Source organism: Mauremys reevesii, linkage group 4 (genome assembly GCF_016161935.1).
Source record: "Mauremys reevesii isolate NIE-2019 linkage group 4, ASM1616193v1, whole genome shotgun sequence".
NCBI classification, from domain to species: Eukaryota; Metazoa; Chordata; order Testudines; family Geoemydidae; genus Mauremys; species Mauremys reevesii.
Window position 1 is genome coordinate 95,606,163 of NC_052626.1, and position 25,879 is coordinate 95,632,041.

Here is a 25,879-nt window from a genome sequence, read left to right on the forward strand (position 1 = left end):
GCGTCGGGATCGAGGTCGGCGGGACAGTGACCGGCTGCGAGAGCGGGACCGACTGAAGTCCCTTGCTCGATGATACTCGGCGCCTGGGCGTCTCATCATGGCTGGCTTCCCCGCAGAGGGTACAGCCCGCACCGGCGGTGCCGGGGGCCGGAGGCTCGGCGCCTCTGTCAAAGAGATAAGCTCCCTCGCCTGCGAGTATGTCTCGGGCGTATTTGGGAGTCCAAGCTCGACCTCGGGTGGTGCCGGGGAGCAGGGGGTGGCCGGGCTCAACGGCTCTTCTGGTGCTGGAGCTGCCGGGCCCGTGCACTGCGAGTGCACTATCACAGCCGGAGCCGCAGGTGTTGGCAGTGGCTGGGTGATCGGTCCCGAAGCTGAGACCTTAGCTGTCGCTGGCGCTTTCTTCTTGCGCTCCGGAGACGGGGAGCGGTGCCGGGACGCTGGTGCCGGTTTCGGGGGACGGGACGCTTCTGAGCTGTGTCGGCTCGGTGCCGCCGGTGCGCTGCGGACCGAAGACGATTTCGGCGCCGCTGGGATCGGTGCCGGTGGGCGCAGCGCCGACTCCATCAGGAGCTGTTTAAGCCTAGAGTCCCGCTCTTTCCTAGTCCGCGGCTTAAAGGCTGCACAAATGGGGCACTTATCTGTGCGATGAGATTCCCCCAGACAGCGAAGGCAGGAATCGTGAGTGTCCCCAACGGGCATGATCCGCTGACAAGCCGAGCACGGCTTGAATCCCGGTGTCTGGGGCATGAGCCCACACCGGGTGGGGAAAAAGGAGGGTAAACCCCCCCTAAGTCCTTAAACTACCTTAACTAACTAAACTATGATCTAAACTGACTAACTATTCACAAAAAACGGAGAAAACTGCTAGGGGTGTGGAGGACTAAAGGAGCACTCCACAGTTCCAACTAGCCGTCACGGGCGGGAAGAAGGAACTGAGGAGCGGACGGGCCGGCTGGGGTATATATCTAGCGCCATAGCGGCGCCACTCCAGGGGGCGCCCAGCCGGCCCGCCGGAGTTGCTAGGGTAAAAAAGTTCCGAGATGCCGTGCACGCGCGGCGCGCACACCTACATGGAATGCATAGGAGCAATCACTCGAAGAAGAACCTAACATGAAAGGGTTTTCATAGCAAACCAAGGTTTGGAAGAGTTCTGCACAGACAGACAAGCACTACCTGGAAAAGTGACTCAAAGTAACTCACTGTTATTGTAATAAATCCTGTTCAGCATCCCAAGCTTTTCTGCACCTGCAAATTCTTACCAATGCTCCTTCCATTCAGAGTGCAACTTAAACCTCAGCTACCAAAAGGACATGAACTCTCCTCAGAGCATTATAATAACTGGATGCAAAGTAAATCCCGTAAATGATGTCTTTTTAATCATATCTCCTATCGAATATATTGGTTGCTGTTGGTATATAGATGTTTCTAAATGAAATATGTATATAGTAAGTAATAAAAAGGAAAAAAAATCCTAAGAAATTCCCCATTTCAGATTAATACTTCAAAAGAAGGGGACTGATTCCTTCCCTATGTGTGCAGGCACAACTGAGAACAGTAGAGGCGTTCATGGTGTTTTCCATTAATTATGTCTGTGGGACCACGCACAGTGCCCATATCTTATTTAAAAAAAAAAAGTATTGCCAATTGCAAACGTTTCCACGCACGGAAACAAAGGACCACTTGTGTGGTCAAACACCCTTTTAATATGCAGATAGTGCATATTGTTGCCTTGTTCTGGCATTATGGGTCAACATAACTAGCCATATTGAGTACCTGGAGCATTCTCCTACCTAGCAAAGAAAACTCTGCTTGATTAGGTTTAAGTGCTGCCTATACCACTTGTCAGTACTTGTTAAACTGGTTATGCTGACAAGCTGACCTAATAGGGTGAAAATAAAAGTATATCATCATCAGGCTTTGACCATGACCATTTTGGCTTCTCTTTTCTTGTTTCGGTGTATTTCAATTTCCATGGGATTCATTAAATATATTGACCAAAATGTAGGTCAGTTTATCAACGTTGTTTTAATATATATAAAAATAAATTTAGATTTTTCCATTTAATATTGTTCCTGCTTTATTATCTCCCCCTATTATGAGTAGTCCTCTTGTTTGCTCCTGCTCTAATCTGGGCAGATAGGTCTTTTTATTCTCAAGAGAAAATTTTAAATGCAGAATATTTACATCTGCAGAACTGAGATCATCCAGCGATGAAAACTACATCAATCCCTTCATTGCCAAGTTCTTTCTGATTGCCTGAAACATGAGTATGTTTCCCAAGGATGGGCCCTCTTATTCCCTATGCAAACAATGTGACTTTCAACTCAGAGTTTCCTTGGTATTTTTCCCTTGGGGTTTGAGTTTGCCCACCCAGCCACGGTTCCCAAATCCAACATGGCTTTGATGAGAGCTGTGTTACTATGGCCTCCCTTGAACACGGTCTGAGTGAGAGGGTCCATAATACAGAGACTAAGTTGTGCAAATTTCCTCTAACTCTGTATGGAACTATTTGAACTGCTTTGCCCGGTAGGTTTGAGAAGAAGAGTATCAGGAGGATCCTGACTCCCCCCACACTAGCCCATCATCTTCCCACCCAACACCCACAAGCCAGGCGCTCCTCTCTGCTTATAGGAAGAGAGAGAATTGTGAGGGCCTAAATATCCAGATATTCAAAAGACATACAAAAGTATGCTGAAGAAATTTAGACCAGTATATCCAGGACCATAAGCAAAAATCTACTGGTTACCAGTCATTTTGTTTAAATAACTTATGAGCACCCTACTAGAGAGGCATAAGAGAATGTTATCACAGGATGTCTTCTACTTAAAAATGATAAGTCTCCAAAAATGTCTCCGTTTGGTGTCTGCATTTACCTAGCAGCAGAAGACAATTATTTTGTGCCAACATTCCATCCCATTAACATTATCTCTTAATTTAACACTGATTTGTCACATTTTCTATGGCTGAACTGTATCATAGCAGATAGTAGCTTTTAAGAAATATTCTTACGTTTTTGATGAGCCATGGTGCTCATGAAGGTAACAAACCAATATCACAGCACACATGTACAATCTTCCTATTATAGCTTGGCCAATGTGTCTCAATATGGATCTCTTCCAATTCTGTGATCTTCCTCTGCAGAAACTTTTGTCAAATTGTGGGTTGGTCGGAAATTATTGACAAATGTTCAGTCAGCATCAGTTCAAGACAACTAATCATAGAGGTAAGATCAAATTTGAACATAAGACCCAAATGTTTAAAACATGTATGCCTGAATCAGAGCTATGGATGAGTTGTGTTTGTGTGTGTGCACCCCAGCTAGGCCCATCCTGAGTTGTCGCTGCTTCTCTTATCCTTGTTGTACAAAGAAGAATAAATGTAGTCCTGCTCACGGATTATGGTCTTTTATATGATGGCTACAGACTCTGCATAGAGACCTCTCTTACTTTATACTAAACTATAATATTTGGGAAGTGGAAAATACGAATCATTTGTACTTAATATCAAAATGCTTATAGATGATGTGATTAAGATAATGAAATTGTTGGCCTTAAATCACTAAATAAATGTTTATCTAACTTAGATGGGGAGGGAAGAAGAGACAGAAAGACACATACATTCAGGGGAAAGTAGCATTAAGTTAACCATCATACTATATTTTAACCTAAAAACCAGTGCAAATTATACAGGGTAAGGATTCAATTAATCCTACAATTATAACATTCTTGTGAATTTACAAGTCCCACTACAATTGAAGTCGGTGGCATTTTTGATTGTGTAGAGAATACAGAATTGCACCTGAAGAGGGCATGTTATACAAAAATCACTTCCATGAAAGAAAAAAAATCCTGCAAAAAAGGGTATCTTTTTTATACTGAGTGAAACATTCTTTATCTCATGTTATTGACTTTCTGCTATGATGTACAGAAACATAAGCCATATTAACATGGCTATTGTTGTCAATGTGGAGAAGAAAAACTATCTTAACACTGGTTATTGGAGGTTCAGAACATGTCAGTAAATAATCAGTGGTATGTAAGTCTGCCAGTGCAATTTATAACACAGAATCCATGAGATCCACTAACATATTATGATAACCTTGACCTTACCAGTAGGCAGACCTCCTTATCCAGGAATAACATCCTATTGCAAAAACAAGTTACTGTAGAGAACCAGATGGTAATGTAGTATAAGGAAATGTAAGGGCTGTTGTATTCCAAGGAATATTCCCAACTTAAGTACGGGGCCTCTCATATGCACATCCAAATGCGGCAGAAACTGACACTGATCCAAATAGGAATAGCACCCCACAAGTATGATCACCGAAAATTCTCATCAGTATAAGAAAGGAGTGTTGACTTCTTGGTCTAGGAATAAAGTCTGATCCAAACATGGGACAGTTTGTAACGCTTTCTTATGAAACAGACATACTTTCAACCTTCCAAAATGCCCTCTTTAGACAAAAACTAGCTTCTTCTAGTTATATAGCTCTAATGGGGCTGCAATAGTACCAAAAATATTGACACTTCAGAGACAACTGGCAGAAGAACAATAAAATTATTAGTGGGTTCTGAAGAAAGATTAAAAGTTTGCCTAAGTAATAACTAAGAAGAGACATAATAATTACCGATGCATATCTGGATAGTGTAAAGACCAATGATCTGAGCCTACAAGTTCTGAGAATATCCTGGGAAGCAATGAGTGCCCTCACCTCTCACTGACAAAGTGAAATCAGTGGAAATTGAGGGTGCTTAGCACTTCATAGAAATTAAAGATGGGCAGCAATTATTATTATTGTTTGTTTCTAGCAGTGCCCACCCATGAGCTAGAGGCTGAACAAACGAAAAAGGAGCACATAGTCTCTGCCTTGAGGAGTTTGCCATTTAAAAATCAAACAAACAGGGAAAGGGTAGTGGAAAAAGATACGACATACAAGTAAAGTAGTTAAAGGTGATGACTGTCTTTGTTTTGGGAATACAATAATTTTTTTTGCTAATATGTATAACATTCCCAGTTGCCGTTCAATCTAACTATTATTAGCACACTAATTTCTTGTAAGTCATGGTAGAAGTGGGTCTTCTAAGGGATATAAATGTTGAGAGGGTCATGGATTAGCTCAGGAAGTGAACTCTACACACAGAGTGGCATGGAAGAAAACATGGCAGCCATAGCGTGTGGGGCATACAAATGATCTGTTGAGGTTACCATTGTTATAGGATGACAGGGACCGGAGGAGGGTAGAACATCACAAAGATGCATGGGCAGCTAAGTAGGTAGGGATAGAGTTATGTAGGGCCTTGAACATGTGGACGAGATGCCTGAATTTGATGAGGGGAGAGGGGAGGGGAGAGAAGGGATTACTTAATGTATTATCAGGGGATATAATTAAATAGAATGGGATGATGTTAACAAAGAAAGTGCTAGATATAAATATTAGAGAGAATTTCCTTAAAGATCTGGACTATGGAATAGTCTTCCAAGTCAACTGGGGCATGTAAAACTAGACAGGACAACACGATATGAAATGTACTGTAGCGAACAATCCTGCACTAGCAGGGGGATGGGTCCTAATGACCCACGAAAGTCTTTTCCATCTGCAATTTTAAAAAAATAATTCTATAAATTCTTCCCTGCATGTTGGTTGGTATATCAGCTTTGGCCCACACTGTGGTATATTCAAGTCATAGTATCATAGCTGTCCTTTGGAGACTCCAAAACAGGAGATAAATGCCTCTAATACTATTTTTTTATGAGAATCCCACATAAACAATGCAACCCCTCTGTAATACATCAATGTCAAATCCCAGCATACTCCATTAGTGCGAAGAGTTATCCATATTGTTGATAATTCTATGGCTTCTCCAAGAGAGGGGTGGGTAGGATGACATTTTCTGGAGGAAGTCCTGCTGTACCAGTTCTGCCATTCACTTTTTAATCCTTTCCAATCATACACCTCTTACTCTGCCAAACCCTGACTAAGGCCCACATCATAGAGAAGTTCCTTCCCTCTTTTATTTCAGGCTTTATTCAACTGAATATGTTTGCCACCCACAAAGAGCAGAGAGAGAGTAGGAGATGCTAAGGGACTTTCTTTCTAAGTCCCTTTCCAGAAAGCAATAGTGCAAGCCAGTATTATACCAACAATATATTCATTGCTTTTTTCACTTGTCCTGACAAGTCCGCTTTTTTATTCAGGTGCATATTCTGCTGTCCTTACTCATTCTGAGTGATACCTTACTCCACAATTAATCGCATTGGTTTAATGGGACTACTGATGGAATACGGCACTGCTTAATGTGAGTAAGGGAGGTAGAATCTGTTGTCTTTTCATCCTTTGTTATCTTTTTAAACAAGTTTAACTTTATAACGATTGATGCCAGATTTAAAATGCTCTATGTAAAAGGCCTGGAAGCAAAAACATCGGCAGTCTTTTCATCTGCTTTACTTTACACATTAAACCACGAGCAACCAAGTCCATTAAGGCATCTAAATGTGACTTTCCACATGTTAATTGGAAGAAGAAAAAAAACCCACCCAAACTTTGAATGTGGACATTGATGTATTTCCATTACTTAGATCCTACTGATGCCACAATCTCCCACTTTTATAGTTTATAAATGTTTGATTTAAAATATAGCCATTTTATCATTTGTACCACATTTACCTCATCTTACCACTATTCTGACTGGATAAGAAGCTAATGTAGCCTACACCGTCTGGTCAATTATTGCGTGGACACGAGGGACCAATTAATGCCATCCATAAAAGCCTGAATCATTCTGTCAATTAACTAGAACTAACTATGTCATCAGATATATTACTGGTGAGCAAGTCTATTTGGTTGCAATATATCTTGAAGGAGAGCAGTATCAAATGAATCACAATTGACTTGGACAACTGCTAGCATAATTTCAGAAGATGAAAAGACAAATGTGGTAGTTATTAGTGGTCCCCTGAGGAATTACAGCCAAGCAATTGTAATGTGCTAAGACTGTACTAGCAGGTGCCCACAGCACAAATCAGGCAGAGGGTTAAATCAATATTTTCAATTTCTTAGGATCAATCCAGTGTTTGAACGAGATGGAAACTTGTTAACAATTGGTAGAATGTGTAAATGAAAAGTCAAACTTCTTATTATTTGTTAAAAAGGAATCAGTGCACTGCATCATGCCCTTGGCACAAGATAATGCTTTCATGATCCAGTTGCTTGGGCATTCACTGAAAATCAAGCAGTTCTTAAATTTTAATAGAGTGCAAAAGGTTAGTTTTAATACACGTTGAACATTCAAGATCTTTAAAAACGATTGAAGTGTCAATAGAAAAGTTTCTGAGCTGTGACAACAGTATAGTTATTAATGATTAGTGCAAGAAGGAGGAAAAAAATCCTTGATCGCTTTGGAAAAAAGTCCCACCAGGAATGCAGCTTGACATCTTATTGACATTTATTCTGTTTCATATGGAAGAGTCCTAGGATCACTAAGTAGTTCTTTTTGACAATTAAACATTAAAGGAAAAAGAAACTTTATATAAATTGATTCCATTAAGCACTGCTGAGTTTAAAGTCTCATGTACAAAGAATCAAAGACTTTGCATCAGATTCTTTAATTTTAACACCAAGATATACAACTGACTCTATACTCTATTATTGTTTCACAAAGGAAAGTGTAAAATTATTCTGACAGTCAGGTGGGATTTAGATGAACCTTTTTTTAAAAATGTTTTTGGTAAAGAAGTGTTTGAGGAAACATTCCTCCATGCCTACCCTCTGACCACACCCTGAACATATAGAATTTTAATGCATACCTTTGTTAAAATCAGTACTAGCGAATGACATTATTACTTTCACCACAAAATCCACAACAAAATGGGGTCGAGGAAGGCTACTTCAATTACATACACCTAAAAATAGATACATACCTTAACCCTTTATGCCTACAACTTTTTTAGATGAAAAACATGAGTCTTAAGTTTGTAAAACCAAAACTGTTTTAGTAGAAAAATAAAAAAAAACATGGTAATTAAAAAAATGGAAATTTACCAAACTACAGTTTTAAAATATGTTACCCAAATTTCAAATAGATGTATGAAAACACATTTATTTGATACGGTTCCCTACATATTTGGCTTGCAGTAGGAATTAATTGAAGTTTGAATACTCTCAGTGCTGTACCAGATGCAACAGTAACAATTATTTTCATGAACAGCTGAGCTGGAGGGGCATGAACGCCACACCACCCCATACCACCTCTACACTGACACAGCCTGAGTTGAATTACTGTCCACGTGGGCTCCGCAGTACAACACAGAGAGCCCATTTAAGGGTGGGAGGAATTGTGATGCAGCCTTAGTAGGGCAATTTCATTGATGCAGCCCTGCCAGGAAATGAAAGGGAAGTATCTGAGGCCTTGGAGACAGTACAGAGATATGATCTGTGGGGTGTCCATTCCATGAGGGGTGGAAGATAAACAACTCTCCCTCCATCCCTGGAATGATTATGGGGGAACTATACAGGAAGACTGTTGCAGAATTCCCCTCTCTACGACTTCCTACTTAACTGTCTGCAGCAGTGTGATCTAGCCCATATCCAGTCGCCTTTGAAATGAATGGGAGCTCGTCCACTGATTTCAGTGGACATTGTGATTGGGCTCAAGGCGTCTTGAAAATAATCTCCAGTCACCTAAATGACAATGCCCTGGATCATTAAAAACGAACAGACTCGACAAAGTTATTTTTTCCTCACCAAGTGTCCTGAACTCATTGCGGACAGTGAAAATAGATGGGCCAGGTAAGTCAGTTGTCACTTTTTGATTCTCAGACCTTAGGTCGATGCTTTCGTATTTGAGTTGCAGAAGACATTGCAAGATAGTGTGTACATTTAAAAAAAATACTCTTCATTAAATTAAAAACAACATGGAACCATCAATAAAATATTAATTATAATATGAGCAAAACTGGACATTTAGAGAGTGTCTTTCATTTCCAAGGTTCCCAGAGGATATACAGAACCAGTTAAGGAAAATACTTCTTTACACAGCACGTGGGCAACCTGCGGAATTCGGTGCTATGGGTTTTCTTAAAAGTCAATAGAAACCAGCGAAGAAATTCTGTGCATATTACTTTTAAATGAAATTTGTTTTTATTAACTCACAACTTGGCTCACTAAACATTATATATTCAGCCCAGTTGTATTCATAGCATAATCCTTTATGCATGAGAAATGTTACCTAACTTTACACCATACAGATTAAGAACAACACAGACTGTATACATTGCCTTGTTTTGGACTCAGGGAAATCAGAGAACCGGCACCTTTAAGTTCAGCTAACAAGCGCAATCATTTGAAACCATGGTTCAAAAAAAAAAAAAAAAAAAAAGGAGCCAATAAAAATGGTGTAACTTGAAACCAACCCACGCACTGCCCAAGAGAAATCTACTCCTTGTCTCACTCTGACACACCCTTGTAGCTATTCTAGAAAAGCAGTGCCCTGTTCACAAGACAAGAAGCTAATTGATTCATTCCTCTTCTGTATGAGCAGCTATAAAATAAGTATATAAAGAACAATATGAACATACAGTTCAGTTGACTACACTAAAAGACTAACTAACAATGTACTGATCATAGAACAAGTGCAGCGATTGTTTAAACCAGATGCCAGAGTATGAAGAATGCATAATTTAGGAACTTGTGAATCATACATGCAGGAGCAAAATGTATCTGTTGTGGAACAGCAAGCTGGCTTTATGTTCAGTTATCATTAACATTGTCACTTGAAATCTAAGGAGTTGTGCAGCAAATATAAAGACTGGCTAGTCTATATGCCTCCACCTCATAAACAACCTTCTGCTACCCCACAATCCCCCTGGCTTCACACTACAAATAAACAGATTTTGATCTTTAATAAACGTACTTTTTGTGTCCTACCTAGAAATTTAATTTCTGCAAGTTCCTCTGTACCAATCATCTGCAACTAAGGAGTTTACTCAACCCTGCCAACAACAGGTGGAAACAGAACAAATCTTGTTAGACTGAAGTTAGTATACTACTTGCTGGTGCCTTTTCCTCAGTTGGATTTATTTCAGAGCTGGACAAACCCTTCTGGTTTTCACCAAGTTACTCACCAGACCTAATGGAAAACATCACTGTGACCGAAAGCAGTCACCAAGGTTCTATACAAGAATTCTCAGAGGCCTACAAAGGAGGAATATCTACTACATAAACATAGGAGAACATACCTTTTCTATACTGTGCCATTTACCAATCCAAGGCTAGAGGACTAAAGAATGCATAATTTAAGTACTTGGGAATTGTACACCCACGAGTAAAATGTGATAAAGTGGAGTGGGAAATTTACTATCTGTTACATGCAAGACTTAACTTTCAACAAGAAGAGCTCCTTAAACTATATGAGAAAAGAAGAGAAATGTTATGTTTGGTTTTTGAATCTCTTAGAATGGGAGCTCACTCTGACAACTCTGAATTCTAAGACTATTCTAAAGACTACATGCTGACTGTTGAGAAAAAAAAGGTTTACTTCTTACATAAGGAAACCACCTAATAACTAAGAAATGGGTGTACTGTAGACAGGGGCGGCTCTAGACCCCAGCGCACCAAGCAGGCGCTTGGGGCGGCCGTTTCCCGGGGGGGCGGCATTTGGCTCCGGTTGAGCTCCCGCCGTCATGCCTGCGGCAGGTCCACGGCGCCGAGCCGACCTGACGCAGCGGCCGCAGCGCGTGACGGCGCCGCCCCGCCCCCTGGCCCCGCTCTGAGCTCCGCGCCGGCGAGCGCCGGTCTGGTCCCCGCGGTCCCGGACCTGCCGCAACCTGCCGAGCGGCAACGGAGACGCGAACCGCGACACCGAGGACCCGGAGCGGACGCGCGCCGCCGGCGCGGCGCAGCAGCGCGGCGCTCCGGAACTGTAGATGGACACTAAGTATTCTAAACACCAAATCATATGTTTTTTCCCAGAGAAAACAACATTAAAAATACATAGAACACATATTTTTGAAAGATTCTACTTGAGGCTCCAAAAATATAGGAGTAATACATAGCAGCAAAGAGATTCTGAACAAATTTCTAAAAGATCATTGAGGCTAACTCTCCTCTCACTTATGCTGGTGTGAATCAGGAGTAATTCCACTGAAACCAATGGACTCACAGTGACGTAAAATTGGCGTATGTGGGAAGAGAATCAGGTCCAGCATCTTTATCATACTTCACAAGTGTAAGGGCACGTAACTCAGATTCCCCATAATCAAAGTTAGCAGAAACCAGGCGTTCTTTATCAGGTACTCAAAGAGTTAACATTTTGATCAAATCTGAAAAACAAGTACATAAACAAACAAACAAACTTACTTTCATGGAGACACCCACAAGTCTAACCCTTGGACAGATCAATTTAGCAACTCAGAAAGATGATGACAAAAGAGAATGATCCCATGAACTTTACTGCTGGATTTGTCAAAAAGTAGAGGACATAAATAGCAAGGGTGAACTCTTGGCTCCACTGAACTCTCAGGGACATCAGTGGATACAGGATTTCACCTCAAAGTCTCAATTCTCCCTTCACAGGAATTTTGTGGAGTGGAGGGAAATCAGCCACAAATATTTTTACATTGATGAATCTTTGGGTCAAATTCAGCCTGGAAAAAGTGAGTACAACTTCCATGGAAGTCTACAGATCAAACTTGATACCGAGAAATATATTATTACACCTTGTGCCTGATTCTGATCTCACACTGGTGTAACTCCATTGAAATCAGTTTGGCACAATGCAAGTGACATCAGAATCAGATCCTGGATCTTTTATTCTCCCTTTCTACTCTAGCTTAAAACTCTGTGCCACAGACGGCTATTTACATCTTTCCATGTGAACAGAGAATCAGGCCCTTTATATGCTTCTTCCAGGACACTGTATTATTCTTCTATTTGGGGGAAACATTTATGTCCCCCAACAGGCTATCAGCTTGGAACACTAGACTGAAGAAAGAGAAAGAGAAAAACAGAATGATCAGAGCTTCACAATCATTCCTTCTTTCAAATTGATGACTGTGACCAAGTGTCCTCACCACACTCCTATTTCCCTTTCAATCAATCTTGATAACCGACTTCTTCTGGGCTACATTGGCTTCAGCATGATCCGTCTTGATCTTTCTACACCAAGTTACTACAGTGCTGATATAATCAGAAGTTCAGGAGGAGGTAAATATAGGAAACAGAAATCCCTTTTCAGAGAAAGATGTATGGTACATAGCGCTTTTCCCAGTGTCTTAAAACAAGCACTGTGCAGCCATATCATAAGCTGAAAGTTCACATGGGTCAAACAAAATACCCAACTGACACATCTCCATATGAATAAAACAAGAAATATTTGAAAATAAAGTCAGAAAATTTTGAAATTCTTGAATCAATTGGTTGAATACTGTCATAATCTATTATTTGCCACTTATTATTTGTGCTTCCCACCATGCTACCAATACTTTTACATGAGATAAAAAGAGAGAGAATTAAAATATATTTTTCCAGGATGAAATGCTTTGAAAAGCATAGCCATGGCTCCACAGAATTTCTTTCCCTACCATCATATTAGTGTCATGTTTAAGTTATTTTGCCATGCTGCACCTATTGTTTTGGTTGCACATGGCGCTGTAATAAAATTTGTAATGAAAATGAAATATAGTAATACTTCTGAAAGCCAAAGACTACACAAAGGACATGAGTACCCAATGAGGTTTTAGCAAAGATTTCCTGCCTTGTTTATTGTATAAAAAATTGCAAAAGAACCATAACTAATATCAGTACTATATTAACTATGATCTCTTCATGGCAAGTTTAATGCCCTACATTCAATTAGGGCAGCCTTCAAAATGTCTTTATAATTTAGATACAGTTTGTGTCCTGCATTCAAGATTGAAATGTAGCTTTATATATTCTGAATCCCATTTGTGGGGGCGGGGGGTGAGGAGAAATGTAAGGAGCCTGTAGCTAGACAGGCTCTAAATTTTTATGTCAACTTAGAAGATTTTCATATTCCTACACAACTGGCCCTGAAAATTGCTCTGTCCTGACTCTTGGTCATATAATGTGCTGAACTAATAGGGTGAACATACACATGCCGGTTAAATATCGATTTTGTCTGCAAGGCAACGTAAACTTTCAAAAATTCACACTGCAGATTGCTGTATGTTGTCGATGAAGATGCTCTGTATGACAGCTGTAGCACACAAAGCATGATCCAGCACATAGCATGATAAATATCAACTTAAAATGGAATATTAGAGTAAACCAGGAAAATCCATTATAAACAGATATCAGTGAGAGATGTCATCTCCTGACGCTCCTTCACAGAAATAAGTAAGCTCAGCAGCTTACACTTGGGGACTCACGCAATCTGTACATTTAAAGCAGATGTCACCTTTTCTGTATAAGCTGAACTTTGAACAAGTATACTCCAGGGGAAGTCCATATATTATTGTGGAGTAGAAGTTGCTGAAAAACAGAGCTTTTCAAATTTAAATAGAAACCCTAAATACACAGCGCATATACTTAGCTAATCGGATCAATTGCAACTCAGCAGCAAAGCACATTCTCATTATCAAGAACGATGAAATTTTGTCACCTCTCAGCAGTGTGAGACCCAGTTTCAGGTGAAAAGTAAGAGAAACCAGTCAAGGATGTCTTCCAGACACCACACAGCAGCAAGTTTTTGTGTTTTTATTTTACAGAGACATCCCGTGTGGATTTTGATGCGCTAAAGCTGGTTTCATCTCACCGATTCTCTCTCAAAAGACATCCACTCTTCCAACGATGTCAATCCTTTTTAGATAGGGTCTTGCTGTCCATGCACCAGCAAGGCAGAGGCTCAGTTCTTCAGAGCCCCCAAACAACCTGGCAAGACGTTAATGTGTTTTAGTGGGGGGAAACCAGGCTCTCTCATAAAGAGCTATATGGATAAATCTCAAAATAGCCTTTGTTTTTATGCTACTCTTAAGCAACAATTTGCTGGTTTTACTATAGAACACTTGTAAAGAGACAAAGGTAAAAATCTTTTTATTTAAAGAGACATACAGATAACATTATTTATCTACAATGATCATTTCAAAACCATGTTCAGGGAACTCAGACATAGAGCTGGGCCAATAACTCAGATGTGCATACCAAGGGGGAGGACCCACTTAAGAGTTTATGAAACTGAGCATTTACAGTCTGTTTGAGGCATCATACCTAAAGATCAGAGAATATTGGTTCTCATCCTGGTGGTTGTGGACTCCCAGGGAGGGGGCATGGGAAATCACAAACAAGTCCATAGGGGTCATGACCACCCTCCCTTTCTTTATGGCTAGACAGAAGGTGGGTCCCAAAATGATATTTGTAACATGGGGCTGAAGTATGGAAAAGGCTGAAAGTCATGTTTATAGCAGGAGACGATACTCCATACTGTAATCTGTGTAGGTATATTAATATATCTGTACATCTTACTTTTGCCCTCATTTAAACCACACCAGTCACATCAATGGGACTGATTGTTCTCTGTGTAGCTAAGGCAGAACTGAGCCCAAAATATCTAGTTTGTAGCTGTTAAATTAAGTACAGCAACTGATCTACTGTATATGTAGAAATTAGCACATACAGTAATTGCCAGATAATTACATGATTGAATTTCCTTTTATTGTAAACATTATCATAAAAGCTGCGGATGACTCAGCAGTTATATTCCGAATTGCTTTCACAGTGTAACATTTATGCAGTCCACACAACATATAATCACGGCTTGCTCTATGGCCGACATAAACGCACTCTGAAAAGGAATCAATTAAATGGTACCACATGACAATTACATAACTCTCTGTGTCCTGTGAACCATGGGGTAACCAATATTTGGACAGTTTTTATCAGTTTTGGCACATGTGGGAACAAAAAAAAGTCTCCAGCATTGAAGATCGAAAGGGTGACATGATTGTTAGCACGAGGGCAGCATTCCCAAAGCGTGAAACTTGTCTCAGTGCCGACAGCCATACAAGGCCACTGTGCCACTGAAGTCCTACTGGAGCCTAGGCCTTGTGCTGGTTCTCTGTACTCAAGTGAAGTTGTGAAGTACCAAAACAGCTGGTAAACTCTGGACATACAGAGTATCCCTACCCACTAACTAAGGTGGGAAGTTCGGCGGGGGTGAGGGGAGAAGCAGGATAGGGAACATGAGCTAAAAAAATAACAGAGGGGTCAGGAGAGTACGCCATAAAGCGAACCACAAGGAATAAAAAAAGTGAAAAAAACAGATAGGTAGAGTCAGGGGGCTCTAGAGAAAATCTGCCCCCAAGCAGCGCGCGCGCGCGCGCCGCCCCCTTCCCGCGCGGGTCCCCTCTTCCTCGGCGCTCCGGTTGAGCTCCTGCCCGCTGCCGGCGGGCGGAAGGGAGGAGCCCGGACGGCCGGCGCCGGCGGAGCTCAACCGAGCTCAACCGAGCGGGAAGCGGGAGGAACCCGCGGGACAGTCGCGCCCGCCTGTCCCGTGTCCGCGCTCATCCCGGTGCCCGCCGGCAGGCGCCAGCATGCAGCCGCCGAGCCAATGCCGCCCCCAAACCGCCCTTGGCGCCGCCGCGCCCGCTTGCTGGCGCTGCTGGTGGGTAGAGTGTTCTTACTGAAGCGGCTGAATCCATCTATAGTGATCTGGGGTCGGGACTGGACAAGCTAGACTCAGACTGTCTTCTATGGCACAAACAAGTACTCAGGCATTTTCTGTTTATGTTCGGGCGAACTCAGATATTCATTTACCATGCTATAAATTGAAACAACCACTCCCATGCAAAAGGGTGGGCCAAGTGTTGTGTTGGGTATGGGAGAGATGAAAATGTACCTTATATGATGCTTCTTGGTAAGGAGGATTGAACCTAACTATCAATATTAACAAAAATCCAAGATCAAACCATGTAGAATATGTTCAAAACAGCATGAGATATACGGTGCCTGTATAAAAGTTTGGAACAGCTTTACAAAACTGTCAGTAAAGTTCACTAATGCAAGACTAGAACACAAACAGCCAGTCAAACCTCATGTGATAGTAGCTGTATCTAAAGTGCAGTGTAACAAACCCGAGTGAGGAAGTTCAGTTCACCGTGAGAGATCTTGTAAGAAACTGTTATTGAAGACTTGAGTTAGTTGCTACAAACAGAGCATTCTCTAATTTGCATTAGTTGAATCTCTGTGGCTCATCCATGGAAGTGGAATCACTGGACACAGGACACAACCACTCAATATACCCAAGCAGATACCCAACTGACTGCTACTAACCAGATTTGCCTAATTTTGGAGATCAGGCACTTGAGACTCCAACTGCAACAATATTCCCAGTGAACTGAACATTTTATATTTGATTGAACTGAGGAGAACTAAAGTTTCAGCTTCAACAATCTGTAAGTTTCCACAGTGCACAACAAGATATGATCCCAATGAGTTAGGAGAAAAGTGGAGTGCTGACTTGCATTGTAATATCACTACTAAAGTGGAAGAGAGAGATGCAGTTATCAGTACTTTGGTTATGACACAAGCTGATTCAACAAAAAAAACAACAACAATTCACTGGACTCCATCAAGGGTGGAAAAAGTTAACATGTTTTAAGATTATAAATGCTGGAATTCTGGCAAAGACAGAGATTAGGTCCATATGTTGTGGGAATGTAAATGGGTTAACAGATCCTGGAAATTAGGAGTGTAGAGACTAAATATGATACTTAAAATCGACATACCTAAAGATTTTAAAATATTTATTTTAGTTGATTTAGACTTGTTAGTAGATCTAAGGAAGCCACAAAGAAAGGTTTATTACTTAGAAAGACTGGTGGCAAAAAACCCTATTACGTCTAAAATGGAAGAATATGGAATATCTTAGCATTTTAAATTGTGTGATCTCCTAGAAACATGGGTATTGCTACACTGGATTGACCAGTGGTTCACTTAGTCTAATATCCTGTCTCTACTAGTTGCCAGTATGAGATGCTCCAAAGGAAGGTATAACAAACCTTGTAATGGAATAAATTGCCTATAGGGGAAGTTTCTTCCAGCCCTCATCATTTTATGCCCTGAAGCATATAGGTCTATATCCTTTATAAAATGCTTATCGTATGTAACTGGATGCTCTCATTATCCATATAAATGTCTAAACCATTTTTGATTCCCACTTAGTACTGAAAAAAGGCTCATTGGTCTATAAATCTCAGGGCAACTGCAGGCTCCCTTTTAATAGATAAACCTGCTACCTTCCAGCCCTCTTGGCTAGGATGAGCACTGATCCATAATGGGGTGGGACAGTCATGAAATGTAAATTTCAAGACCCAGTCCTGGTCTGAATGACTCTAGGACAGCATCTGTCCTGGACTCCCTGTAGCCCTGCTCCATGCCTGCTCAAAGCTCAAGGGTGGTGGCAGCCTTAGCGCCCCCCCGCACCCCCCATGATGCCCCAATCCTGCTTCTCCGATTCCCCGAGGCTCTGCCCCTGGCCAGGCCAGAAGCTGGAGCCTGGCAGTAGTAAGAGTACTTAGTGCTCCCCAGGGAGCAGGGACACGGGCCAGGCGGATGCTCTTAGGACCCCCAACCAGGGCAGGTTGAGAGTCCGGGTCTCCCCACAGCAGCCTGGGCTCCCTGGGCGCTCTGACTATTGCCCAGCTCCAACTTCTGGCCTGGTAATGGGGCTCCTGCACCTGTCCTGTATTTGCATTTTGAAAAGGTGGTTACCCTACGTCTGCCACAGTAGCCAAAGTTTAAAAAGAGATTGCATAGTTTTGTTAAGAGCTAAGCCACTTCATTTTCCAGTTGCTTCAGAACTCTTGCATGTAGACTGTCGTGGTGATTTGCTACTATTTCAAGTCAAATTCTGCAAACATTTATGCACTGGATCAACTTTATGCATTAAAATCAATGGGATGACTTGTATGTGTAAAGCTAAATGGTCACCTGAATGTTTCCAGGACTGGGGCCTAACTGATTGATTTGTTCCAGTGCTCCCCCTCCTTTTTTGACATTTCATTTTCTGACAGTTCCTCATCTTTATCATCTCACTAACCTATGGCCAGAATGTGGCCTAAGCTGCATACCAGTGCAAGAGAGCAAGGGGGTGTAAGGAGCCTCTTATTCCTTTGTGCTTTATTGATATTTCCTGTGCGAAGAGGGTACCAGGTCTTGCAGAGCCACTTATGCCACCTCCGCTCCCCTGCACACACACAGATGAGTGGGAAGAATGAGAAGGGGTGGAGCCTCGAGTTCACCCCATAGGTTGGTCACAGCATACTCCCTCCCTGGAGCAATTGGGAGACTGGGAGGGAGAATGTCATAATCACATACCCCCTCCCCCGAACTGCTCCAGAGGCAGCTGTGCTCCTTTGGAGTAGCACCAAGATGAGTTCTGGGTGGCTCATGTAAAATTCCTCCTGGGCCTCTCACTGCATGATAGTCCCTCTGCTCAAATGTGCTTTCAAGGCACCGCCTAGCCCTTTATGGCGATCTAATGTATGTTCAACCTGTAAGCATTTTCTACATTTACCAGGAGAGACCTGTACTCAGAATATAAAAATCTTCATATTCTAATCTGCTGGATCACTACTAGCTGCAGTTACAATATACAACAGGTTTAGGTCCAGTATGGAGGCAGTAGAAATACTCTGGGAACCAATCCAACCCAATGAACTATATATATTTAAAGTAAGGTAGAAGTGAAAAATGGGTGTTTAGTGCATTACACACTAGCCTTTCAGGCATGAGACAGGTTTATGTTGAACATTAATTCTGAATGGAATGAGGTTGCAGTTACAGCTGTCTTTAATAGTCTACATTATAAAAGCACCACAGATTATATGCCCTAATCAGTGATTTCTGATCAAGAGAGGCCAAGAAGTAATTGGGATACATGTATTGAGGGAGGTGGGAACTAAACTACCTTGAGAGGCGGTTAAAAACAAACAAATCAACAGAGTGGTCCAGGCGTGTCAAGAGAACACAGTGGCAAAGCACAACTGAAATGGTTAGGATGACATACTCAAATCAGTGACAGACAGTTAGCCATACATCTTCCTTTAAAGTTAGCGACAAAATTCCAAGCACTGTTCTGGAAAGCTCAAACTTAGAATTTTCACGGTGTACACATCTTTTACCTCTACTTGGCAACAGTTACACCTCCACTCCAGAAGAGTAAAAATATTCCAGGGCAAATAAATTATTACTCTTTAATCTGCCTGGTGCAAAAAGCTGTTAGAACGAGCAGTTCAATTAATATTAAAATCAGTTCAGTTAGGAAAGTTTACACTTCAAAACTAGGATATCTTCTTATTATTCATTTGTGAAGCACACACCATGTGTTCATTGCTGCACTAGAGCCTGATCTAATATGGATGAAGTCAATGGCAGTCCTTCCATTGATTTTATGGCCCCCAGACACACATTTCAGATAATCCTAGTTTAAAATCTAAACAAGACAAACACAAGGGACGCACTGGGAAGCCCAGAGGAACGAATGACAAGGATTTTTTTTCATTTATTATTAATATTATTATTGTTGACTTGCTGGTGACACACAGGGCTGTGTGCCTGAGTGACCTGCTGGAGATGGTTTCTTATCAGATACCTGGATAGGAAGATGCAGAGGGGAATAATCCTATGAAGTGTGAGTTTAAATACTATAGGGCTTTTGAACAGTCACAAGGGGGGGTTTTCATAATCACAGTAGCCTAAATTGTTAACAGCTCCATGTGGCCACACAAATGAATACAAGGGAGGACAAGGTGCCCTTTACTACCTTGCATGGGATACCTTTACCACAGGTGGGAGCATGGCTAGGGAAGCAGACTCTACCGTATTGCTACTTCCCCTTACCAGCACAGGTGGTTGAGGTTGAGTGCTACAGGGTGCCAAGGCTCCATTCCCCAATGCACACGAGGTATAGGATATAGGCCTGGCCTAAGTTACTTCCTCACCAGAGCAGGGGGAAGCCAGGTACCAAGTCACAATCTGCTTCCCAGGGTAGTGCAACTAAGCACTGCCCCTTGTTCAGGACAGACTGCAGCTAAAATAGCCACTTTGGGTACATCTACTCTGCAGCTGGGAGTGACCCTCCTATCTTGGAGAGGCAGCTTTCTGCTAGTGGGGCTCAAGCTAGCACCCTAAAAATAGCAACATGAATTCTGGCTCAGGCTGATGATTGGGCTCTCAAGCCTATCAGGTCCGGTGGCTTGAAATCCTGAGTTCCCTCTCCCACTGGAATGTCCACATTGCTATTTTCAGTGCACTAGGTCAAGCCCCGCTAGCACTCGTCTATCTGCCTAGGTTAGGAGACTTGCTTCCAGACATACCTTTTAGGGCTCGCAGTATGTTGTTGTGCAAATTATTGCCCCTAACTGTGCAGCTGCAGCTTTTAGTCTTGTGCTGACAATGCAACTCAGATATTATGCCGGCTACCTCTGTATTGGAATCTCACTGTAAAATAGTTGTAAATGTTTATCTTTGTTATGTCATGCCAGCATGTTCATTCACAAGGTATTTAGATTAGTATATCACTAAGGCTTAGTGTACACTGAAATGTTTTGCTGGCATAGCTATATCGCTTAGATGTTTGAAAGAAAAATCACACTACAAACAAACAGCTCTAATGGAGATATAGCTATACCAGCAAAGAAGCTCTTTTTGCCAATATAACTGATTTTGTTTAGGGAACTGGTATAAGCTACACTGTCAAGAGAACGCTAGTATGGACTGTGTCTCCACTAGGAAGGTTTGCCTGTATAGCTATATCAGTATACCTACACTAGCAGCTCCTTTCTAGTGTAGACAAGGTCTAAGAGTAACAGGGATATACTTCCATCCCAGATCTCAAAAAGCATATTTATTCCCTTTCAGGGGTGACAGGCTCTGACTGTGACTTCATACTTAACATTTAGTTGAAAAATGGAGGAAAAGTAGGGATTTTGAATTTGTAAGAAAACAAAACATTTGCTCCCTAATATAGGGAAGTGCAGAAAAGATCGACCCAATGAATTTAATGTATCATTTTTTGAAATGGTACAGTTACTGTACCACACCAGCTGGGAATCTGGTAAGACATGTTAACGCAGTTTGCAACTCACTGATGCTAGTAAGAACATAATCAGTAATTTACACATCTGTCCAAGTAGCACAAGTACATTAAAGTATGCAGGACACAACACTCATATAGGTAGCACTTAAAAGGGTCTGAGTGGCTACTAAACAACTGTTAACACATGAGGCCTCGTTGCCCACTACTTTGAATCTTGTGGAGCAGTACACCTGTGCAAAGTGGGTATAAAATGCTACAGTTCTGATTTGCTAAGCAACAGAGAATCAGGCCCACGGCATACTCTACAATAGTAATCGAGATGAGCCCCATCTCCCACTCTTGACCTTGACTTGAACTTCAGTGACTGTGAAGCCAATACCACCAGATAAATCAAGAATTCTTAAGTCTCTACATCTGGCCACCACTTCTTAAACCAGGCTTATCTAGAAAGCCTCTTGAATCCACAGGAAATGCTGACAGAAGAATCAATCAGTGTATGTTAAACCAGGACCCAGTCAGGATGGCCTGAAAAAGATATGACTTAGGAAATTTCATGTGTTACTGAAAGATCCCAAAAGCATAATCTCTTCTCTCTTCAGTCTGCTGCAGTCTAATAGATGGCTAAACTTTTCCTAGCAAGCTGTGGCTGCACAGTTTAAAACAGGAAAGATTTTCTCCCTCACCAGCTTTCTACGCCTAATGCAAGTAATCAAAATGCATATTTGTTTTTAATATCCTTTGGTGAATCGTAAAAGTCAGTGAGGACATAGAAATATTCCTTTCTTTGGTCAGCTGTCTGTGATTTTACTGACCCTTAAGTTATCTCCTAAAAAGCCACTTGTCCTGGCAGCAGTGAAGTAGTGTTGGTGATTAAAGGACACAGCCACCCCTGGCTGTCAATGGCCCCTCACTTTTTGATGCCCAAATCCATAATATTCTATCATTTTTTGAGCCAATCAGGACTGCCTAATTCCCAGACTTCGCCAAAAAGACATGGCCGCATGGCGAGCCACTGTATGGGCAGCCAGCAGGCCTCAACACCCGTATCTTGTGTAACTCAGATATGTAATAGCACTTGTGCGCCCTTGTGCACATCATCCTTATGCTAGTGGAGCTGTGGCAGGCCACATTTTTATTGGCCTCTCAACACATAGTTGCTATTTGCACATCTGTATCAACTATGAGAAGAACTGTGCACAAGCAGAAGACGTGGTCTGTAGGAAGACCGTTGCCTTACACAGAATGGGGGAAGAGTTGGGGAAGAGCTACCTCACACAAAATGTTCACCCTTTTAGACTGATGTAACTAAGCCAGAAAATTCTGTATAAATTCTGTAAACTCCACTGGCATTCTGTATGGAGGAGGGTCACCACAAGCCACCAGGGTACGGAAAATAACTGTGCTTCCAATGTTGATGATGACTGTGTGGGCTTGTGCGTGAGTGCAAGGGAGGTCAGAGGTGGCTGTGCAACACAGGTTAGTCCAGGGTGACTGAGACACTGTGAATTTGACAACATTCAACCATGCCCCTTATGTACCATCAAGAATTCAAGGCTATAAATGAGGGAATATGAAAGCTCCAGAATAGTCAGGTACAGCACAGATCAATCCAGCTCACTGCTTACCTTTAAGGAAACAAACCTCATATACTCTTAAAAATCCTTCTTCATTTTACCCTGTATCAGTACAAGTGTTGTTATTTCTATTATGGTGGTACCTAGGATCAAAGACAAGACCATCACGACGCTAGGCATTATACAAATACAGAACAGAGACATGAACGCTTCCCAAAAGAGCTTACACAGAAGCATAGGGTGAAAAATCTTATTATTGACAGATTAATGACAACCTGGCACCATAACCACTCATATTCTGTGTGGTATTGTGCAGAATGGGAGCATATACGCCTTTAAAATTAGCCTAGAATAGCTAATATGTTGTTAAAATTACATAGGTAAAACTGTGGATTTACCTATACTGTAGTACTACATAAAAGCATGCTGTGTATGAAATGAATATTTAAACACATTTAAACTTTGCACCTCCTAGAATAAATTTTACCCTACGATGTGCAGACAATTCCCACAGAAGCCATTAGCAGCCCTCTATATGCATTTTCTGCAATTTACAGTCAAACTATCAAGAGTTTTCGTACTCAGACCAGGCCTTTTAAATAGCATCTGTAGATGTATTTTCTCTTTTGAAGCCAGGATTACAGATCCAATTTAGTTTACTATTAATATAAAAAAACCAACCCACATTGCTAGGTTACAGGACTTTCCTTAGCAGAGTAGCAATACTTATTTTATATATTTATGTGTAAAATAAGATTTTCCTCAAATTAGTGCTTCTTTTGTTTGACCGTCCATAATTTAGTCATTAAGTGTTGGTCAAACACAGTTCTAAACTGAGTCACATAATTTTTATAATTGCCACAGGTTCGTATGATAAAGGTAACAAGTATTTTACTCTACATGAATAAATTACATCTGCATATGTAGCTTTTAGCTGCCAAAGGACAATCCCACACTACTCTAGTTCAATGTCTCCCAGTGGCCATCCAAGCTTGAGAAGCTTATTGATATTCAGTACAATCTTTTGATAGTGCAGGCACTGACATGATCTCTATGTACAAGTCAAGAAATAAAACTAGAAAGGGCTATGAAAAGAAAGGACTATAAGCTGGATGCTCAAGTGGAATAAATAAGCATGGCTCCATTCAAGCCAACAGGAGCTACAGTAAGTTGATTTACACCAGAGTGAGGATCTGGCCCTATATATTTTACCTGGTGATTTTGATTATAAACTTGCAGAAAAGTTCTTTTAACGGTTGTCTACTCTGGCTGCTGTGCCTTCAATACCTCTGGTTAATGATCTAAAGTGCTACTTTGTATGCTCCATTAGAATCTCACTCATAGAATCATAGAATCATAGAATTCAAGATCAGAAGGGACCATTATGATCATCTAGTCTGACCTCCTGCTAGATGCAGGCCACATAAGCCGATCCACCCACTCCTTTAGCAAGCGACCCCTGCCCCATGCTTCGGAGGAAGGCGAAAAACCTCCAGGGCCACTGCCAATCTTCCCTGGAGGAAAATTCCTTCCCGACCCCAAATATGGCGGTCAGCTGAACCCCGAGCATGCGGGCAAGACTCTCCAGCCATACCCTCTGGAAAAAGGTTATATCATATCATTGACCCATTGTACTATTTACCAGTGTGGCACTTAATTGACCTATTGACTAAGCCTGTTATCCTATCATACCATCTCCTCCATAAACTTATCTAGCTTAATCTTAAAGTCATGGAGGTCCTTCGCCCCCACTGTTTCCCTCGGTAGGCTGTTCCAGTATTGCACTCCCCTGATGGTTAGAAACCTTCGTCTAATTTCAAGCCTGAATTTCCTGACTGACAATTTATATCCGTTTGTACAGTTTCATATTCTTTATTTTTCTTGTCTGAATTTTTACCTATTGTGAACATCTTTACTGTTTACTAGATGCTTACCATTGCCAGACTGCATATTGATCTCATTAGATCTAATTCTACAGTCTTTATCCAAAGAAAAGTCCATTCACTGAATAAAGAAAGCAGGATTGATCCCTTTACTGGATTTCTGTAAAGCATGTCTAAATTCAAATTTCACAGAAGCAGGAAAAATTGTGGAACTGATTTTTTTTAAGTATTTTTATTAAGTTAATAAAAACAAGGTAACCAGTTCTGAAGACCTCAGACAATCAATGGCATACAATGCACTAAAAAGACTTTGAAAAGAAGAAAAATTAGTCTTACAATAAGTGTTACAGGTTGAAACTACTGCAGCAGGTGTTTAAGAATTCCATTTATGGTATATGCACTCAAATGAAACTGCCATAAAAATAGAAGGAAACTGTCTCCAGATTTCATATAGTTACTGTATTTTACCAGTTACTCTCGATTTTTTAATCTTTGATGTTTTCATTGACATACACAGGTATACATTATGTCACTACAGCAAATGGCAGCTTTGTTTGCAGCTAATAACTACAATGCGAGCGTAAAAAAACAGTTCCCGCAAAAATCCCTAGGGGCAAAACCTCATTGTGAGCATTAAATGATCATTACAATGTGAAATGAGTCAGAGTTTTGTCATTTAATATCTCTTTTTTACTTCAAGTGATCTGGGGCCTGATCCAAAGCCTATCGGCTTTCTAGGCTTTGATCAGAATTATGTTCTTCAAAAAACAGCCAATATGAGGCATTTCACATTTAATTATTTTATGATTATTAAAGGGACGCCATCAACTTAAATAAAAAAAAACGATTGAAGTTTTTTTATAAAGTACCCTTTAAATAGGTACCTAATTTTGTTTTTAAACCCTTTTTAACATTATTATATGGTATTTCTTCTCCTTTGTTTAAATTCACCAGGCTCTTTTTCTGTAAAGGAAAATCTGACTATATGGGAGAAAACAGAGCAACTTCTGATTATACACTAAAAAGTGTCAAATTAACAAACTTGGGAAAAAAGTAGTAGAATGTTCTTTTACTAAACTGTTTTCCTAATCTAAAGTCATTTCTGATTCCTACGTAACAGCAGGTACCACATCTTCTGATACAAATTGAATCTGCAAATTAATGGTGTACCTTTAAATAATGCTTACTATTTAAAGGCTGTTCTCTTATTTTGTTAAAAGAAACCTGTTACCAGCTAAGGAATATTAATGTATCCATGAAGCTACAAAAACATCCATTAATAAAAGTGCTGCCACAGATGAGTCATCTATGTAACTGTATTATTAATTATTATTATTTGTATTCCAGTAGTGCCTAGAGGGCCCAATCAGGG

General features: G+C 41.1%; 1 protein-coding gene and 1 long non-coding RNA gene across 8 annotated transcripts in view; both read right to left on the reverse strand.

Annotated features, from left to right (window-relative positions):
- The window catches only part of TEAD1 (TEA domain transcription factor 1), a 151,523-nt gene that overhangs the window by 92,426 nt on the left and 33,218 nt on the right, over nt 1–25,879 (reverse strand). The gene's annotated exons all lie outside the window — the stretch shown is intronic.
- Nucleotides 13,711–23,961, reverse strand: LOC120404217. Its single transcript, XR_005597868.1, has 3 exons — nt 23,837–23,961; nt 22,676–22,767; nt 13,711–13,885 (listed from the first exon to the last, which is right to left on the reverse strand). It is a non-coding gene; the product is annotated as an uncharacterized LOC120404217 (long non-coding RNA).